General features: G+C 45.7%; 1 protein-coding gene across 1 annotated transcript in view; it reads right to left on the bottom strand.

The window, feature by feature from the left end:
- LOC144822912 (hyaluronidase-5-like) overlaps positions 1 to 18184 on the bottom strand; it is a 329502-nt gene extending 311318 nt beyond the window's left edge. Inside the window, exon 1 of the mRNA XM_078680942.1 lies at positions 18156 to 18184. The gene's annotated coding sequence lies outside the window, so the exon portion shown is untranslated. The remainder of the gene's footprint in view (positions 1 to 18155) is intronic.
- Positions 18185 to 21074: the final 2890 nt, after the last annotated feature.

Raw genomic sequence — 21074 nt, 5'->3', positions numbered from 1 at the left:
AATCTGGCTATAGCCTCCTCTACATTCACATACTCTTGCAGTTGCTTAGTTCCTGTCCACATGGTGGAAATAATCTTATGCCTCTAATTGAAGTGTTTTTCCAGGTTTAAGGCTAGATTGCTTGTCTCCTTGGTGGACTGGAGTTTAAAATAAGACCTTCAGGAAGGGGTTTTAATTTCACTATGAAGGTTTTTCTCAATGCTCTCTCCCAAATTGTTCTACTGCTCAGTTTCTGCCTCTGGTTGGGAGTAAAGTCAGCACAGCTCTCTCTGGCTTTACGGTAATAGGGATACTTATGTTACCAGGTCCAGAGTTGGCCACTGCCGTAGTCTCTTAGGGGAAGGTGGCGAGTAACCAAGCGTCTACTTTCTGAGCTTGCTAAAGACTCTGATCTAGTTTTGAGATTTCATATCAAATATTTGACCCAGCCTCTTTGCTTCCCAAATTCTGCCCCAGTATTCTCTTGAGAAAATGTGTTCATTTTTTGGGCTTAGAGGTGCCTCACCTGCCCCTCCGTACCACTACCACTACCACTGACCGCTGATGCCTCCTCAGCCGCACCCTCGTGGTGATCAATTGGTTTCCTTTTGTTTGTCCACACTTGCTTATGTCATGCTGCTTCCAGCTCCTCTGTTGCTGCCTGCAGCTGCCAGGTTGTTCTGACGCTGCTCCTCCCTCCCCAGAAGGTAATTTGTGCTGAGGCCTGCCTTTCTTTGTTGAGCCCTCATGCTGCTTCCTTCCAGAGCGCTGCACCACAGCCACAAAATTCCCCCAAGGGACTCCGCTGAACCTCTGCAATGCCCCTGACCATCCCTACTCATGTGCTCATCCCTGCTGAACCTGGGTAAGTCTTTCCTTAAATCAGCTCCACTCCCCCACAAGTATTAGAGGTATAGCTCCCTGCCAGTTATCTCAGCTAGCCACTATGTTCCCCATCATCCTCGTTAGCAATTACGATGAGAAAAAACATAAGCATTTTATCCTTTGAATGTAATGGCTGGGAGAGGAAGGTAGCACTTTATGCCAACGATTTGATCGTCTATATGTCTAATTTAGCAGGTTCGTACCCTAACATTCAGCAAACCCTGGAAACCTTTGGCAAGGTATTAGGCAACTTAGTGAACCCTCTAAAAATGGAGATCATGGCATGGGATATTTCAGGCATCAACCCATTCTCAAGAAAGGAAATCAAGCACTTAGGAATAACGGTGGTACAAGACTTGGATAAGATAACTGAAGTAACCTTTAAGAAAGTAATGATGGAAACTAAGAGGCTCCTGGGGGCTTCGGCGTGTCTCTCACTTACTATCTTTGTGAGGGCAAACATCATAAAGATGAAGATCCTGCTGAAGTTTAATTTCCTTTTTAATTCAACACCACTATAATTCAGCAAGGTTTGGAACAAGAAATTACAAGGAGAGATAAACAGTTTGATCTGAGCCTCCAGGGGAGTAAGAATTTCCTGGAAAACTATTTGTAGGAGAATGCTGGTTTGGGGGTTAGCGGCCCGGACTTCCGATTTTATTGCCGGTCTTTCAGCTAAAGAACATTAGAATTCTGCTAACGAGAGAGGACCACTTGCAGACAGGGATTATGTTTCAAGCTATGATGAAAAACCAGCTGTACAGGCACAGGCACTGCTTGTATAAGTTTGGGAACACAAGAGTCTTCAAGAAAGTCAGGCTAAAGACTCTGAATGCTTCTTACAGACATTGGGTGCAAATCAGAAGCTTATTTGAGAATACCTTACTATAGCAAATTTGCCTCTATCTGGACTTCTCCTGGAACTCCAGATTGTCTACAGTACATCTAGGCAGGACCCTTGAAAAAGCAGACAAATGCAGATGGGGTCAGATCATTAAAGGAGGGAGGCTGATCTCTTGGGAAGACCTATTGTGGCTAACAGAGAGTAGATTCTTTAGATTTAAATACTATCAGCTGACAAGCTGGGCACATGGATTGCTGCAAGACAGTAGGGTGAATCCTGAGCCATAGGAACTACTATACGGAAACACCCCCATAAAGAAAGTTGGAGAAGTGGTATTGGAGAATGGCATGAGGCAATGAGGAAGACTACACCCTGCCAGCGGTGCTGTGGAGAAGATGGATTTAACACACCTCTGACAAGTATCGATGTCTTCTTTAGGTGAGTCTGTGAAATCTGCATTTCTCAGGGAAAAATATCTGTTTACGATTCACAGAGTCTACCGGACACCGAAAAAGTTGCAAGGTTGGCAAAACAACTGGTGAAACCCTGTCCTAAATGTGGTCTAGAGCTGGAAGATAATTTGATTATGCTCATGCAATGTCCTGTGATTTAATTCTTCTGACAAATCGTTGGTAAGGCTTTATCCGAGATTCCTGGCTAAGAAGTCACAGTAAGCCATGCGCTGATATCTTTTAGTATCCTAATGGATAAATGGGAAAACATTGAATCACCTATAAATCAAAGATTACTCTTATTTGCACTGATTCTATTGCCAAGAAGGGAGATCGGCATGAAATGGTTATCATCTACCTCCCTGGATCTTACTGACTGGGCACTTTCTACTAAGCGAGTTGTCAATTTAGACAGTGATTGCTCTACACCCAACGGAGCGAAGATGTGGGCTCCATTAGAAAACTGGTGGAAAGAACAAATGCTTGAAAGGGATGCTTAAGCACTCCGTAGGAGTCCCATGATTTAAGACCTGCAATGTTCGTTGGTTGTGGAGGGGCTTAGGGGTGAGTGAACTGCTCCCTGACCGCAGCATCGCTGGTCTCCCTACCTGGATAAACGCTGCCGCTGCCTGACACCGCACTGCCACAGGGACTACGATCCCCAACTTGCTTTGCGGCGGAAGCCACCCACGTAACTTCCGCGCCCGGAGGTGCTTTAACTTGGAGCCCAGACCCGGTGGAGCGGGGACGCTTGTTTGTTGGTTGTGGAGGGGCTTAGGGGCGAGTGAACTGCTCCCTGGCCGCAGCATCGCTGGTCACCCTACCTGGGTAAACGCTGCCGCTGCCTGACACCTCACGGCCACAGGGACTACGATCCCCAGCTTGCTTTGCGGCGGAAGCTGCCCACGTAACTTCCGCGCCCGGAGGTGCTTTAACTTGGAGCCCAGACCCGGTGGAGCGGGGACGCTTGTTCATTGGTTGTGGAGGGGCTTAGGGGTGAGTGAACTGCTCCCTGGCCGCAGCATCGCTGGTCGCCCTACCTGGGTAAACGCTGCTGCTGCCTGACACCGCGCGGCCACAGGGACTACGATCCCCAGCTTGCTTTGCGGCGGAAGCCGCCCATGTAAATTCCGCGCCGGGAGGTGCTTTAACTTGGAGCCCAGATCCCGCGTCGTGGGGTCGCACGCGGGACGCGCTGGGAGAAGCCCGGGACAAGGGCGAGGCCATCTGTGGCCATCAGGGGCCAGCAGAGACCAGACCGGGCCACCTCTCTTGGCTGTGGAAATGGGGAAACGAAAACATAATACTGCGGAAGGTGAAGGTAAGAAAGCTAAATTCCCCAGGAAATCAGAGTCCATAATATCTTATCTCACATCGGCAATTGGGGTTCTCAGCGCAGAAATTGCCAATGCCGAGAAAGAACTGGGTTTGGATGTTGTACCTATCTCTCAGGATGTCTCTGGTGCTGCACCACATTTGGAGCCTGCCCCCCGACTCCACTTGAACCTAATGTAGTGATCGTGAAACCACCACAGATTTCTCAGGTCAATCTAGATGGAACTGGGGCTCCTGAACAGGATAGTGAGGTGCATACTCAGGGTCAAGATTGTATTGGACATGAAGGATTAAGGTGCCGCTCACTCTCTCCTCACTTGCTGCTGCCCAGAGGAAACCTTGCTGCCCAGGAGGGTCTTGCTGACTGGTTGTACGCCGCGTTACTCTTGCCTGCTGGTGGGTGCACAACCGCAATCGGCGGCGTGCCTGTTGCTCCCAGCGGGTGAGTGAGTGTTGTTAATCACCCAGGCGCATCACCGGGGGACTGCGAGGCCCAGAATCCAGCGCGGACCTCAGCTGGTGCCTCTTCCCCCGGAGGACACGCCCAGTCATCTGCGCAGGCATTTACCTTTTGCGACACCCGCTCCGCGGGTGCCGCTCACTCTCTCCTCACTTGCTGCTGCCCAGAGGAAACCTTGCTGCCCAGGAGGGTCTTGCTGACTGGTTGTACGCCGCGTTACTCTTGCCTGCTGGTGGGAGCACAACCGCAATCGGCGGCGTGCCTGTTGCTCCCAGCGGGTGAGTGAGTGTTGTTAATCACCCAGTCGCATCACCGGGGGACTGCGAGGCCCAGAATCCAGCGCGGACCTCAGCTGGTGCCTCTTCCCCCGGAGGACACGCCCAGTCATCTGCGCAGGCATTTACCTTTCACGACACCCGCTCTGCGGGTGCCGCTCACTCTCTCCTCACTTGCTGCTGCCCAGAGGAAACCTTGCTGCCCAGGAGGGTCTTGCTGACTGGTTGTACGCCGCGTTACTCTTGCCTGCTGGTGGGAGCACAACCGCAATCGGCGCGTGCCTGTTGCTCCCAGCGGGTGAGTGAGTGTTGTTAATCACTCAGGCGCATCACCGGGGGACTGCGAGGCCCAGAATCCAGCGCGGACCTCAGCTGGTGCCTGTTCCCCCGGAGGACACGCCCCCACGCCATAGAGCATTTAACCCTCATGGTTATCCCGCGGCGCGGGACGCGCGTGGGACAAAGCCCGGGGCTAAGACCGGGCAAAGAGCGGGCCGTTTGAGGCCGTTAGAGGCTGGGAGAGACTGGACTGGGCCAATCTCTTTGGTCCTAACCTGGTACCTTAGCTGCTCCGCCCGCCGACCCTCTTGTGGATTAAGTATTATGACAACTCGTGAGTATAGAAGCAGGGCAGCTAAGGGCAAGCTGAAAAATGGGACACTAGATGATTTTATTACTAGGACCAATATAGCCATTGACATTGAGATTACTAAAATGCAGCACAGAGTATCCACTGAACTAGATGCAGCGAGGAGGCTATCCCAGGAGCTGGCCGTGGACAAAAAATCCTCCCTTGGGCATTTTGCTTTTGCTAAAACACCTGACCGCCCAACAGGCCTTGCTCCAATTCTGATTATGACACAGGCAGACATCCACCAGACACCTACTGCCACGCCCTCTACATCCAAGGGGGGGTTCTCACCTGCATCCACCGACACCCTAAGATTTCCACCGGGAAGGGCAGTTGGGCAGGACACAGAGGGTGATGGGGCCCCACTAGAAACGGTACCAATTCCTAAACCTTTGGAACCGGGTAGCGGGAGTTCCCATACCTCACAAAAAGGGCAAAATAACAAAAGAAAGCGTAATAATATATCGGCATATTCAAGGAAAAAAGCCAAGGTAGCTAAGGCTCAGCTACCCACCCAGGCACCACTCCAGGTGCTCCCAGAACTCCTTCAAGTGAGTAGCACATGCCCTCCCGACCTAAGATTAGAATCCAGTTCCATACAACTGGTGGGTAAACACGAATATGAAAATGACAATCCTGTAATAGAAAGTGACAATGGTGGAGGTTCACTTTGTACTATAAAAGGGAAGGATGTGGAATTTTTAACAATTGTGTGGGAAACACTAAAAAAACTTTTAACCCCCCTTGAAGTAAGACTTTCGCGTATAGAAACTCAGTTGCTTGAGACTGAAAAAAGCATCTTGAATCTAGCGACCATCGGTATGCATGACAATAGATCAACATGTCTACCGGGAACCACCAACACCACACCATTACCTGCTGTTAATACATTATCTGCCGCTATTCCACCTGTTGTCCCGAAGGTTAAACCCATCCCAAAACCTCGGCACAAGGCCACCATAGACACTTCTGCTAACAGGGTAGCGGCGGCCACAAAACAGCCGGTGGTCGACATTGTACCACCTTCGCCAGTCACTGTAGGTCATCCTGTGCTACCCCTGACAGATACGGGTATCCCGAGGGTTACAGGTCATAACAACAACCATTCCACCACTCAGAGAGAAAACACCAACAAAAATCACTACAGGGGCTTCATTGACCTCCCTCCGGATATAAGACCCTATGTAGTTGTGCTCACAGGGGTTCCAGAACTGACATACTACCAGCAGGAAGACTTTGGCTCATTAAAGAACAAAGTAATCCACTGGCTTAATGTCAACAGGCCAATACCGAACCATCTGAGGAGTAAAATCCTCATGGTGCGCCGGGTCCCCTGGATAGGCACCTCACACAAATCTATTACTGGCGATTGCGTAATTGTCTCATTTGAAAATCCTAGCACTGCGCAATCTATTTACTCCTGGGATTACACTAGTGTAACTTCACCTATAGCATCCAGACCCCTCACTTATTTTTACCCACCTTTATCATACCCGAAAATAGGAGGGAACTGGAGCTGGATCCCGGAGAGAAAAGGTGGCCGGGGTAGGTTATCAAATTACTGGCCACACACACATGGTGGGTGGACCGGGGCACCGACACACAATAGATTTGGGTGCCTCGAGGAAGTGGATTGACTTTCACACAGGTCCAGCATCACTCCACTAGTAGCTGACTCATCTAGTCTTTTTAACTACCCCCAGGGCCGATCAGCCTTTCCCATATCACAATTCCAATGCAGGCACAAAGATAGGGTACATGTTGAATTCCCTGCGGCCATTATAACAACTAAGTCTACTAAGGATAACATGAATAACTTAGACAGGGTTAAAGTAGAGCCAAGTAATAAGGACAATCTCCCTCTTGAGGTCATGCCGGAAATAAGGTTGGCGCCAACGGTTGCACCCCCCCTCACCCAGCAAGGCCACTCCGGCTTATGCAAGTGCTCTCTGGCACATACTGCCACTGATACGCCGGAGGATCCCGGACTAGTATCCATACTTTCCTGGAATGTTGCCGGGCTGGCCGACAAATTAGATTCTCCTGAGTGGGGGGATTTAATTGAAGGGCATGACATATGCTTATTCCAAGAAACATGGGCCAGGCAAAATGGGGTGGAAAGGGACGACCATCAGGGGGTCTTCTGATCAGGGTAGGATCCCATCTCGGTTGCAGGGCTACAAAACTGGAAACCAACTCAGCAGATTTCCAGTGTGTATCCTTGGAGTGGCCATGTGGTGTAAATGTAATACTGATTAATGTATATTCAAGAGCAGGAGGGATAGCAGCCACCTCGGGAACAATCGAGGACTTAGCGCTGTTCCTTGATTCCATCACTCTCTGCTCCTCACTAATTGTTGGCGGAGATTTTAACACTCAGTATGAACCCCTCCCGGATTATCTGACAGGCTTAACCAGTGAAGAGGATGAACTCTGGGACATCCCCACTTTGGTGGGCCCCCCCATAAAGGCCTGGACACCCATTGCCACCCAAATAACATCTTTCACGCTCTGTCACTCGCTGAGGGCCTGTAATGGGCGAACTAAAGGGGACATCCCACCAAAGCATACCTTCAACAGACCAGGATACGAGTCAAGAATCGACTACATCCTGGTCTCAGTGAGGGATTGGGATAAAGTGAAGGACTTTGGAATAATTTCCAGGTCTGACAGTGACCATAACGCACACTCACTGAGAATTGCGATCCAGGGGTCACACACGGCTTTGGCAGAAGAAAATTTAGTAGACCAAGCCGGCCTAGTTCTAACCAGCAATAGACGCAAAATTAAATGGCCAAAATTGCTGGAAAACCCATCCAATATCCAAAGGCTGTATGCGCTAGTTGTCCCTGCACTAGAAAAGGTTGAGATTCTTAGGCACCAGCAATTTAACGACATCAAGCCTTCTGCCCTAGACAAAGCTGAGGTCCCTATCACCTTGCTAGCCACCTCTCCAGAGCTCAATGAGCTTGGGGACATTCACTCTGAGCTATGCATTAACCTGACAGAAGTGCTGAACGCTGTAGCTAGGGCGAAGAAGCCTAAGAAGAAGAGAGCCACATGGTTCAACGCTTCCTGCAGGAGAGCAAAGGCCGTACTGCTAGAGTCCCTTAAAACACGAGAAACTCCCAGTAAGATCAGGGAAAAGCGGTTAGCTTATAAGTCCATCCTTCGTAGTGCTAAAATAGAATGGGACGAGGGAAACTGGTCTGAAATGTCAGCCGCCCTTACACTACGAGATGCCCGACAATTTTGGCAAATCGTTAAGCATGGCTCAGCTGAACCCCTAGCGGCAGTAGAAGCAAACATAACACCCTCTGTCTGGGAGGAACACTTTAAAACCCTGTATAAATCATACAATCAGGACCAACTGGTGACCCCATCAGAAGATATAATGCACCAACCTAACGACAGTGTAGTTCCCATGGACGGATTCACTCTGGCAGAAGTTAGTACGGCAATCATGGGCCTGGCTGATGAAAAGGCGCCAGGTCTAGACAGGTTGCCAGGGGACCTATACAAACACGAAGTCAAAATTTGGGCCCCGTACTTCTGGGTGCTGTTCAACGCGATTTTGAATGGCATGCCAATCCCCCCAACCTGGCTGGGGGCAGAGATAGTCCCAATCTTTAAGAAAGGGTCCCTTCTGCTCCCAGTCAATTATAGGCCAATAAGCCTGATAGACGTTTCACAAAAACTGTTTGCCAGGCTGTTGTTGGACCGCCTGTTGGATTGGACGACGGAATATGATATCCTGAGTCCTTTCCAAGCGGGCTTTAGGGAGAAGGTCTCAACGATAGATCAGGTCTTTCGGCTTGTCCTCATTTTCTGGAAAACGGTGCAGCTGGAGGGTGGCAGCCTCTACACTGTATTCGTGGACCTGAGGGCGGCCTTCGACCTGGTCCCCCGCAAAAAGCTTCGGGAGGTGTTGGCCAAACTGGGTGTCCCCGAGGGTTTGTTGGAGATGATTGTTCGTCTCCACAGTGCCAACTTTGCGCAGGTGAGGTGTGGCAAGGTGGGAGCACTGTCAAATAGGTTCCCCGTTGACAGGGGGGTAAGACAGGGTTGTGTGCTCGCACCGACCCTGTTCTGCCTCTATGTCAACGGGGTTATCTCTCACCTAAACAGGGTTGCCAACTCTGACGCCCCCAAGCTGGCTGGCACCAGGGTGCCGGCGATTATGTTCGCCAACGACACCCTGATGCTTTCAAAGTCTGCAACGGGCATTCAGCGCGTTCTTGACGGCTTTGCGGACTTCTGCGGGGTTCACGGTCTAGAAATTAACACCTTAAAGACCAAATTCATGGTCTTTAACCCCCCGCAGCAATTCCGCTTTAGCCCGAAAATCGGACAGAGCAGACTTGAGAGGGTGAAAACTTTCGAGTACCTTGGAGTCATGTTAAACGATAGACTGTCCTTGAGTACGCATCAGGAGAAAGCACTCCTTAAATTGACTCAATATTCGGGGGGTATTATGAATCTCCTGGGCAACAACAAATCATCCATTCGGCCCATAGGTCCCCCTATACAGATCTACAAGGTACAGGCAAGGGGGGCTGCCATGTATGGGTGTGAACTTTGGGGTCATGTAGGAACACAAGACCTGATAAAAGAGGAGAACAAATTCATTCGGAGAGTTGTAGGACTCCCACCCAGTACGCCTCTTGTCTCTTTAGGTTGGACCTAGGGTTGAGGCCACTAGACGAAGATCTGGCTTTTCGTCCGCTGGCTTACTGGCGTAGGTTGTGGGCAACTCCCGAATTGACCAGCTGCAGACAAGGACTACAGGAGGTGCTCGCTATGCCCAATGCTGGGAAAATTAAGTGGCTCAAATTCATCAAATCAGAGTTGGAGGGTCTGGGACTCCCGAAGATGTGGTCTGATCCTTTAACCACTTGCCCACTTTTTCCCAAAAAGAAATTAGCTAAGGCATACCACGATAGTAAATTAACGGAACTCCTAAACCATCAAAAATCTGGCTCATTGACTGACTCTTTTCTATGCATTAAGGATACTTACAGCTTTGTACCAGCTCTAGATAAACTGTATCCTCCCTTGCTTAGGAAATTATATTTGCAGTGGAGGCATGGGTCCCTCCCCCTTCGAGCTTTCACAAGCAAGTGGAGTGAACAATCAGTCAGCTTGTGTCCAGCTTGCAGAATGTCCGATGAGTCTGAACTCCATATAATCTTTTTTTGCCCAGTCTACAGTAAGATTCGCAAGAAATGGATAGTTCCCCTATGCAGAAACCTGGGATTCGTAGAGTGCTTGGCTGCTTTCAGAGTTCTCAAATCAAATCTGTCGGACTACATTGTTTTTGCAGTGGCCAAATATTTGGGTGCCATTTGGTTTCTGAGAAGAAAATGCCTCCAGGCTGGCCACTGACCCTAACGTACCAAGGACAGATATTGTACCAAGAAATTCTGTTTTATCGATAATGGATGATTTTACAAAGCACATATTCTTTTATTAATTTTATGGATGTTATAAATGTCTTTTATGGTGAAAATTTTACCGAAATAAAGATTTATGAAATGAAATGAAGGATTAAGGGGGAAACTAAGGCACCCTAAAAAAAACAAAAGCAAAATAACGCTAGCTTGCCTTCAGATAACGCACCTCCTGAAGTACGACTCCCGGATCACTTGGCAGATTTGGTGGAACACTTATTTGAATCACGGCTGGAGCCAGCCCTTGTGAACATTGCCAAAGACATTGTGGATACCCTAAACTCTTGTGTGACCAGCCTTTTAAATAAATGTAACCACATTGATCGCTTCATAAAGGAATATAAGGTACAACATCCTAGAGTAGTAGAGTCGCGGGAGGCACGGGAGAGCCCCAATTCACAGACTATTCAATTTGCAACAGCAGAAACTTTACACTGTGTAACTACCAACAGCGCAACCCTAAGAGTAGAGAAGTTGGGGACCAGGGAGGAGGATAGTCATAGTGGGCAGCTGACCAGCTCTGTAGAATCCTCTTCAAAGCAAGGAGCTGGGTTAGCAGGTTTTAAACCTGTCTTAGGCCATACAAAGCCTACCTCTAACCGGGGTCCTACTTTAAATCTCCCACCCGATGAGGCACCCCTGGTAGCAGTTCTAACTGGGGTGCCTCAAATAAATACAGGGTCAGTGGAAACCGATTTTGATCTACTGAGGAAAGCTAAAATATGGTGTTCCCAACTTAGCATTGGAGGAGCTAACATTACCTCACACGTTATTTCTGCCAGACGGGTCGCGTGGGTAGGGAGGAGAACCAAATGTACACCCGGTGATTGTGTGGTAATAAATTTTAACTGCCCAAAGGTGGCGGACAGATCGTTTTGGGACGGATCAGAAACTGTGGGTCCTGGTATTAGACCTCTCCCCCTGGGTTATTATTACCCCCCGGTATTCCAGTCATATAGAGGCCCTCTTAGGCTAGATGCCCAAACAATCAAACGTCCCCATTTTATAACAGCTGTTACCAACATAAACACACCCCAAGTTCCTAGGTTAGTTGCTCATAAACTTAGAGGCTCCCACCCCGAAATGGCCATCACCAAAAATAACTCCTACCAAGCTCAACAGACCTCATTGAGGAAGGAGGGAGGGAGCCAACTTCCCCAATCTATGTTGGGTACCTCTTCTAATCTTAGGTCCACAGATTTAATTTTATCAAATGGTTTGCACCTCTCTCTCACATGGATGTTAACGATTGACTAAACAAAACTGAACAAGTGTATCTAGGTGGTAGTAAGGCGACAGCCCATCCCTCTATGCATAAATTCCTTAGCTGGAATATAGCAGGATTAAAAAATAAATGTGCTGATGAGAGATAAAGAAATGTTGTCATACAACATGACATTATCGCTTTTCAGGAGACCTGGGACACAGAAAACAGCTTTTGTTTTGATGGGTACTCCAGTTTTGCTGTTAAGGCAGTTCCAGGGCTAGGGGGTAGACCCAAAGGAGGACTGCTTATGCATATTTCACTCGAGTTAGGTGGCTCCTTCAAACAGCTTGAGCTGCCCTCAGCCAATATATTAATTCTGGAATGGATAGGCCCAAATCATTTAACTACCCTTTTGATTAATTTTTACAATGCCATGGAGAAGGACCAGTGTAACCTACATCTTAACTTTTTGGAAGGTTTTTTAGAGGAATATAAATCCTCACATAACACTGTATTCGAAACCATTTTGATGGGCGATTTTAACATTCATCTGTGCAGCTGGGATTGTCTGGCAGAACAGGTAATGGGACCCGTTGGATCTATCTCCACACACTTCGAACATAGTCCACAGGGGGAAGCTCTTGAGGGACTATTAGCCAGCATGAACTTGTTTGAGGTAGATGGTTTTAGGGGGGAGGATAGGGCCCGACCTAGGAAGAGACTCAGACACTGTAATAGATTTTATCTTCGCATCGGTAGGACTGATAACAAAGGCCATTTCATACGAAGTAGTAGTTTCTATTTTCAGTGATCATAATCCCCTTGTTCTGGCTTTGGACGTTGGGGATGTAACAATCAGACGAGATTTAAACACTGTAACTACCAACACTCTGACCCCCAAGGCCCAGGCCAGGAGACTAAATTGGACCAAGGTCGTTCCAGATACTTTTATGTCTGATCTCCTTGTTAATGCCGAGTTGGATTTTGCAGTTTGTCTAGATAATACATCTACCCGCAATGACATCATTGATGCCTATGTTGCCATTTGCACCAGAATTAACAAGGATTTAAAAACTAATTCCAGGCAGAAAGGGCTCAATCACCCTAGGTGGTTTGACGCCAAATGCTCTAAAGCACACAAGGATCTCTTGCAGGCCTTAAAATTAAAACCTCGGAATAGTGAGCTCATTTCAGTGATGAGAAAGGCATATAAGTTGGCTATATCCAGTAGGAAAAAGGCCATTAAAAACGAGGCCTGGAACAATCTTATCTCTATAGATATCCGGAAGGACAGCAGTGAATTCTGGGCCACAATAAATCACCCATTTTTTAGTGGGGATGATAACACGGTCTTGGACTGTGTGATCCCTGACGATCTATGGGTTTCACACTTCAGTAAGATTTATGATATTGAGGAGTGTTCACCCGTAATAGTCACGGATCATAACCCATTGAGCTTAGACCACCCGCTACACTTCGAGTTGGCTGAGGTTCAAAAGGCGATAGAAGAGACATCAAAAAACAAGGCTCCAGCGCCAGACGGAGTCCCAGCAGATCTTTATAGGACCCTCCCAAAACTCTGGGCAAAATTTCTTACAAATGTTTTTAATTCGTTGAGTAGCAGTGGATTTCCATCATCCTGGGCAACATCGACTATAATTCTCGTGTTTAAAAAAGGTTTGCGGAGTGACCCCTCCTGTTATAGGCACTTCTCCTTGATTGACTCTGCCGTTAAAATCTTGGGCAGAGTCATCCTGCATAAAATGGAAGATTACCTAGAGGAAAGGGGAGTCCTCTCCAACCTACAGTATAGGTTTAGGGCAAAAAGAGGAACTTTAGACCAGTGCCTTAACCTCCAGATGCTTATAAGTAAATACACCCAGGCGAAGGACGGTAGGCTTTACATGGGTTTTATGGACCTTTCATCGGCCTTCGACTTGATAAACCGGGCAAAATTGTGGTCGATCTTATCTAACTTAGGCTTCGATCCCTCCCTGGTTAACTTTCTAGCGACCCTTCATCAAGGTCTCCAAGCAACAATTAGAGTTAACAAAGAGGGGCGTTGCACCAGCTATTTTAATTCCAAGCGTGGTGTCAGGCAGGGGTGCATCCTGGCACCCCTATTGTGTACTCTATATGTTAATTCCTTGGCCGAACACCTAGAGGGGGCTACCTTGGATGTCCCGCGTGTGGGAGACTCTGCAGTCCCGGTCCTTCTTTATGCGGATGATGCGGTTTTACTAGCCCGCACGGGACCGGGACTGCTGAGACTCTTGGACGCCTTTGGTAGTTTTATGGGGTCCCTGGACCTACAGGTAAACAGCAAAAAGTCTCACGTTATGGTGGCAGGCAAATGTCTGAAGGCCCAAAAAATAAAATGCTTTACCTGCAATGGGTCGGTGATATCTATGGTCCCAGATTTTCCATATTCAGGCGTCATTTTTGACGAAAAGGGTACCTGGGCCCCTCAACTAAATGCTAAGAGCTTAGCTGTTGCAAGAGCATCTTCTGGCCTCCTGGGTTTTGTGAAGCGTTTGGGCTTGAGGCCCATAGAAACCCTTTTAACAGTATACAAATCTAAATGTTTGTCTATTGCACTGTATGGTGCCTCACTCTGGGGCTATGTTTCGTCAAGCAAAATACAAATTATTGAAAACAAGTTTTTAAGGTCACTACTAGTAGTTCCTCAATCAACTCCTGTATTTTCCCTGCACTCAGAGCTAGGCCTGAGGATCTTATACAGTTGGCCCCTCTGATTTGTTGGATTAAAATCTGGCTCAATAGTGAGATCACATTGAATCATTCCATCTTAAAAGACTGTATGGCGCTAGACAACTTTGATAAAATACCCTGGCTAGTTTATGTCAGAAACACATTCTGCAAACTGGGTCGACCGGAACTGTACTCATTGCCTAATTTGCTACAAAAGTGTGACTTAGAGTGGATTAAGCCCAATTTTTTAAGTTGGGCGGAGCAAGAACGGGAGAAGGTGGAATTGCTAAAACCTACTGTTAGAGCTAACTTTGTTCTGAAGACATCACCACTTCTTGAACCATACCTTAGGATTGTGTTAATTCCTTTCCACCGTCACCTTTTAATCCGATTTAGGCTTAATATTGCCCATTTCTCCCTGGGTAATTTTCCAGTTTGGGGCAGACCTGAGTCATCAATTCCATGCAGTTGTGATAATTTTTCTAGCCAAACTTTGATGCATTTTATTATGTTCTGTGACCACTATGCCGATATTAGGAAACAGTTTCTGGCACCACTTCTTATAGAAGCAGGGTTTATACACGTAAGGCCCGCATTAATGCACCAACAACTCCTAGGCAGTATACAGGTGATCTACGGGGTTGCATGTTTCCTGGTGGCTGCTGTCCGAAAAAACGCTAATAGACTAGCGGCATTAGAGACTGTGGGGTGATTAGAACTCTCCTGCTACTGAATTTTTTTATCTTTTGTATTTTAACTTTTATGAATTTGATGCTCATTGATGATGAAATTGGTTTTATTGTTCTTTTAAACATAAATGTACTATTGTCATCGCTTTTATGATTTTAATTCATCGAATAAAGTGTTATTTGACTTGACTTGACTTGACCTGCATTTCACTCTTGGGATTCACCAGGGCCATAAAGATCAAGAAACATGATGCTGGAAAGATCTTACTGAGGATGAAGCATATAAGTAGGGGTTAACAGCTTATGGGAACCCTCCACTAGGAAACTCCAACTTGCTGCATAATGAGGACAGACAAAATCACATGTCCAGATAATCCTCATGTATCCTATACCATTAATCATTAACTCTTGAGCTTCAGGTCATGTGTGTGTTACAGTTTACCAACAAAAGAGAATGTAAGGGTGGCATTGTCTCACTAAGTCATGGCAATCCATTTGTTAAGGTGACTTTTATGTTTCTATGTGACAGAGAAACTATAAAGTTGAATTCAAAATTATTATGTGCTTTAGTTGAACCTTACTTAGTCAGAGTTTGCCACTGTTAAAAGTGGCATATATCCATTATAACCGTACACAGCAATTGGGAGTGGTTTATTTAACATTGTAATTCATTGTCCCATTTACCGTTGTAATATTCAAATATTTATTTTTATGCACATGAAGCTTGCACTCATGAGTATTTTCTTTTCCATGGGTAGCCAAGGCTAGTGTGGGGAACAGTGGAAAGACAAGAAGAAACTTGACCATTGGGTGGGTATAGGACGAGAAGACCACCATGACAGAGGAGTATGGGGCATCTATGTGCAAGGAAAGTACACCAAGCCAGACAATCCCTCACTCACAATCAAAGAGACACAAGGCTGAGGCTTTGGACACCACTGGGGAGGTGGTATTGCTCTACTCCACAAGCCAAGAGGTATCAGACACAGAACTGTTTTATCCCAAAACCAGGCTCCTCCATCATTCATCACTTTTGTCTGAAGATTCTCCCTCTACTCCTGCTCCACATCAATTAGGTCTCCTGATGCACCCCTTATTGCCCCTCTTTCTTCAAGTGCCCAGACTCATGTCTGTAGCCATGGGTAAGATGTGCCAGTGACATCATTTAGCCCTCACATACTCTTGTACCCCGGCTTTTATATATGTGACCATAGCTGCTTTCCAGGAGATAGATAATACTTGTCAGCAAGCGTTATCTTGAGGCTTTCAAGAGGTAGCGCTATAGGTGAAGGAACACTGAGAGGTGCAGATTGTCCAGCACTGAAAACTCTTCTGACTCATGTTCTCATAGACTTCAGCCATTCTAGATTTTCTTTTTCCCACCCCTTTCCTACCAGTGGATGTCTTCCATTATAGCTTCCTTCTGTGTATGGAAATCTACCATAGCGTGAGGGGATTCCTCAGTTGGTTTACAGTCGCACCCGGAGTCCAAAATGCCTGCGACCAAGGAGGTCCTCCAGGTTGTATTCATGTCAGATGTGAATGGTGTCATGGAAACATGTTTCTACCCAGCGCCCCATCTCATGCGCTCCATCTATGTTGGATGATAGACTTTAAATTTCTGTTGAACTTTTACTTTTATTCTTAACAATAATTCTTACATTTTGTAATTTGACTTGACTATTTTATGGGCAATTTTAATTCTTTTTCTTTTTTTGTATTATCTTTACTCGAGTTTGCATATAGACTGGCCTTCAACTTGTTTATTTCCTTTGTTTGCCACTTCCAATTTGACCTCTTTGACCCTAGAATCAGGCACTGTTTTAGTTTTTTCTACTCTCCCATAGGAGACATCCCACAAACCCAAATAATTTTTCCCAATTTATTAAAATAGAACATTTAAAAAGACTTAACACTAGCGTAGATGTCTTTTGACTGTTTTCTGTGTGTGTGAGTTGCTGCAAGGGCTTTTGTTAACCGACATAGTCTGCAACAAATGTCATTGTCGTACATCCATCTGCATGGTCAGGCACACATGAGGTGACACACAAGTAAAAGGTAAGTACAAGTGAAATTTATTGATTACATTCAACAGTACCAATGTTTGTATATGCAATTATAGTGGAGCAATTGATATTAGAAACTGTTGGCAGTATTGAATGAGAATGGGTCAATGAGTGGAGATTGAATTGTTCGTGGGGTGGTGGTTGCTTTCAACACCTGTGGGGGTAATGGGGGTGGGTTTATCTGTGTGTCCAGCTATGAAATACTGGGACCTCATTATGTTTATGGTTTAGTGGTGGCATGGGAATAAGTGGCTATGAAGGGGGTGTAGGTGGGTTGCTGGTAGAGTTGGCATGGGTCTTATTCTTTCGTTGTTGACTGAAGCACATTACTTGGCCTTATAGCTTGGCTCAGGGACTTTGTGATACGGCCTGCCTTAACTGCATGACAAGACATGATGCTTTGCATCCTCCTCCCATGCCACACAGGGCTCTTTCTAGTGCAAAGAGACCCCGGGGTTATATAGCGCTATATAAATCGAAAGAAATAAATAAATAAAAAAAAATGCTTTCCAAGACACAGGCCTGTCTCCCAGTCAGCCTTGGGAGGTGTTTCTGGTAGGTGGTGTTGTACATGTTCTATTACTTTTTGTGACTATTGCCCTGTACAGAGAATTGACAATGAACAAATTGATCAGATTGAGAGAGGGCTGGAGTTCCACTTGCTTCGATGATGAATAAATGTGGACAAGGTGAGTCCACTAAGGTACCTGCAGTCTTAAGGCTGCTTTGAGGAAACCTATGTGTAGCTGGGAATACTGTCTTGGGTTTTTCAGTCATTGATTGTAGAATGGCAATCTGTACGAGATCCCTAGAAGTGAGACTGCTTGTTGACTTGGATTTTTTTTTTAAAGATGTTCTTCGAGGTGAATCAACAGCCACCTCCTCCATTTAAAATGTAGCAACCACAGGCATGGCAGCTTGTGAGAGACAGGGTTTTCTAACTGGATTGCATGTTATTGTGTGCTTGCAGATGGTATGACATAACTGTCAATATTATTAGTAAGTGTGATACTACAGATTGTGTCTAATCATAAACCAGAGCGATTGAACAATAGCTGTGAACAACACAATGTGACACTTTAGCTTTGATATGTGATACCTTGGAATAGTATACAATGTTAGTTGTTGGTTAACATATGCCCATACAAAAGATATATAATTATGTCTTACCTGCACTGCCACAGATGTTTCACTTGTGAATGGACCTCTAGATTTCAGGTGCTGAACCTGTGACCTTGAATGTGGGGGATATGTGTCCCTAGAAGATGGCAAAAAACATGAAGAGTGAAAATGAGTTACAAATAGATATAGATAGTAGTACTTGCATTCTGGTGACAGGCCTGACCAACAGACTGAACAGGGTGGAATTGTTGGGTGTGAAAAAAATTAATGTACTTTGTTTTCATGTAATTATGCAATATTTTGGGGAAATTATGCAAATTTATGCAAAATGCACATACGTCATTTAGCGTTATATTTCAGTATGAAATGCATTTGGTGTCAATTTGTTATGTGAAGATGCATTTCAAGCTACAAACAAATATTTGCACAAGAAACACAATTGCTTCAAGCAACAGCAGCTGGCGTTCTGGGAGTTCACATTGTTTCGGTGCTATAATGCTGATGCAGACATCATAATTATGCAACCTAGCATAAATTTTCCAATAACAAGCACAACACAAAATTCCTGAAATTACGCTGACGTAATTTAAATTTCACCTGGGCTTACTGAATTGCCCTTATATGCCTCTGATGGCTGGGTCATAGTATTAACAACAAGGGGCGTTGTATTACTATAGAAAGAAACTTAAACAAAGAAAGACACATGCAGAGTAAGGAAATATGTCTACTTTTTTTTCATTGGGTTGTTGTTTGACTTGGGTGGGAGCCCTGGTCAAGTAGCAATCACAATCCTTGTCAAGGTTAGGCACAATCAAACTCCAAATTAACCGGTGCTCACCATCTGGTAGCTTGGCACAGAGCAGTCAGGCTTAGTTGGGAAACAATGTGTAAAGTATGTGTGCACACTTCAAACAGTAGAAAAGTGAAAACATCAAACAAACACATCTCACAGCAGGTTCCGATACATAGAGCAGATTTCAATAAATAAAACAAGACCAAAACAACAAACATCCAACCAGGGAAACAAGAGAGCTTGCATTTCAAGATTTTATGGTAAAATAACATCAAAAAGCACAACACGTCAGTAAGGGTATCTAGTCGAGTCAGATAGGGACAAAGTCACAAGTTCAGGCCGACCACATTGACATGTAGGATGGCTACAGGGACCCACTTAGGCCCTCTGCATAAAGTATCTTAAATCTATTGCAAATATTTAATATAGTTAATGAACTCTCTAATCCAGAGAGAATTCTACTGAAGGCTCTACCATCACAGGCACTGTGTAACTCCCTCAATGACTATTTCATCGATAAAATCACTGCTATTAAGGCCAACATCCCCAAACATCCACTCACTCCCAGTCTCTCTGCTTTGGTCAAAAATAACAATACGTTAAGTCACTTTCCTAGTATTAATACTGAAACCTCCCAAAAACTTTTAGCGAAGGTTAAATCAGGTGCCCCCTCTGACTGCTGCCCGCCCTACATACTCAAAGACTGTCTCTCAGCTCTCCCAGGCCCTACACTCACTCTCTTGAATGATTCTCCTTCATCAGGCCAAGTCCCTATGGCCTTTAAGAAAGCCATAGTGGTCCTCTGCTAAAGAAATTAGGAGCTGATCCCATACTCCTATCTAATTACCGCCCGATTTCCCTGCTCCCTTTTTTGCAAAGCTTTTGGTGGCCCATGTAGCCAATAGTCTCTCTTATTTTCTGGAGGAATCTAAATACCTTGATCCACATCAGGCAGGGTTTCGGCCAGCCCACTCTACCGAAACTGTTATATTGGCAGTCCTGGATACTCTACGGGACCATGCTGATAACGGTTCCCCTCAAGCACTGGTACTACAAGATCTATCTGCCGCCTTTGACACAGTCGGAAATGCAATATTGGTCGACGGTATCAAACTTGCTGGCATCCAAGGCATTGCTGCCTGCTGGCTTACCTCATTTCGGGATGATAGGTCTCATCCGGTTCGCCAAGGGCTTTTCTTGGCTCCCCCACTTAAAACCACATGTGGAGTTCCACAGGGCTTGGCACTTTCCCCTCACTTATTTAATATCTACATTTCCCCTCTAATTCAATCCTTAAATGATAGGAAGGTGACAGTCTTCAACATTGCTCAGTGGGATATATCTACCATCGCCTCTCTTTCCACATTAAAGCGATCTTATGCCGATGTTAATACTGCCCATAAACAAAGCACTTTAACTGATCATGTCATTGTAACTATTGGCATAACCAGGAATGGGTGGTCATAATTAATTATATTTGCACCATGCTCCTAATGCTGCTGAATACTTATAGCTCTTTATTTACAATATGCTGCTGATTTTGCACTTTAGCCTAGGCTTATATTTGCACTACACTGTTATTGCTGCTAGGTTTTTGTATGCCCGTCCAACCATTTTCTATTTTTATATGGAAATTGTCCTGCTGCAATATTTTATCTGTATTGGATTTTAATGTGGATATATGTGTTCTTAAATTTGTACTGTACTTTTCTGCTAGTGGTGATGAACTGTGCTTTTATGGATATTCGTATCCAAATTAAGATCATTTTACTTGACTTGACTTGACAGTCTTCAATTATGCGGACGACTTACAGTTGGTCTTTAAGATAGATGGTTCTCACAGCTCTGTTGAGGATTTTCAGGATACAATGTTATATATGCAACAGTGGATGGACCATAATCACCTTAAATTAAACCCGGGAAAGACAGAGCTCGTTCTGACCAGGGATAGCCATAAGTTCTAGAGCCCTCACTACTGGCCACCAGAGCTGGGTCCTTCGCCTTCCCTTCTATCTCAGCCAAAACACTGGGAGTCTCTCTTAACAAAGAACTCACACTGAAGTCTCAGGTTGGCACAGTGATCTCTAAGTGTTTCTTCCAGCTGCGTAAGATTAGGAAGGTACATCACTTTTTTACCCATGATGCTCTGATCCAGTTTATAATTGCCACCGTTC

The sequence above is a fragment of the Lissotriton helveticus genome, chromosome 1_1 (genome assembly GCF_964261635.1).
Source record: "Lissotriton helveticus chromosome 1_1, aLisHel1.1, whole genome shotgun sequence".
Classification (NCBI taxonomy): domain Eukaryota; kingdom Metazoa; phylum Chordata; class Amphibia; order Caudata; family Salamandridae; genus Lissotriton; species Lissotriton helveticus.
Note: the sequence above shows the minus strand (reverse complement) of the source record. Positions and strands in the feature narration are given on the sequence as shown.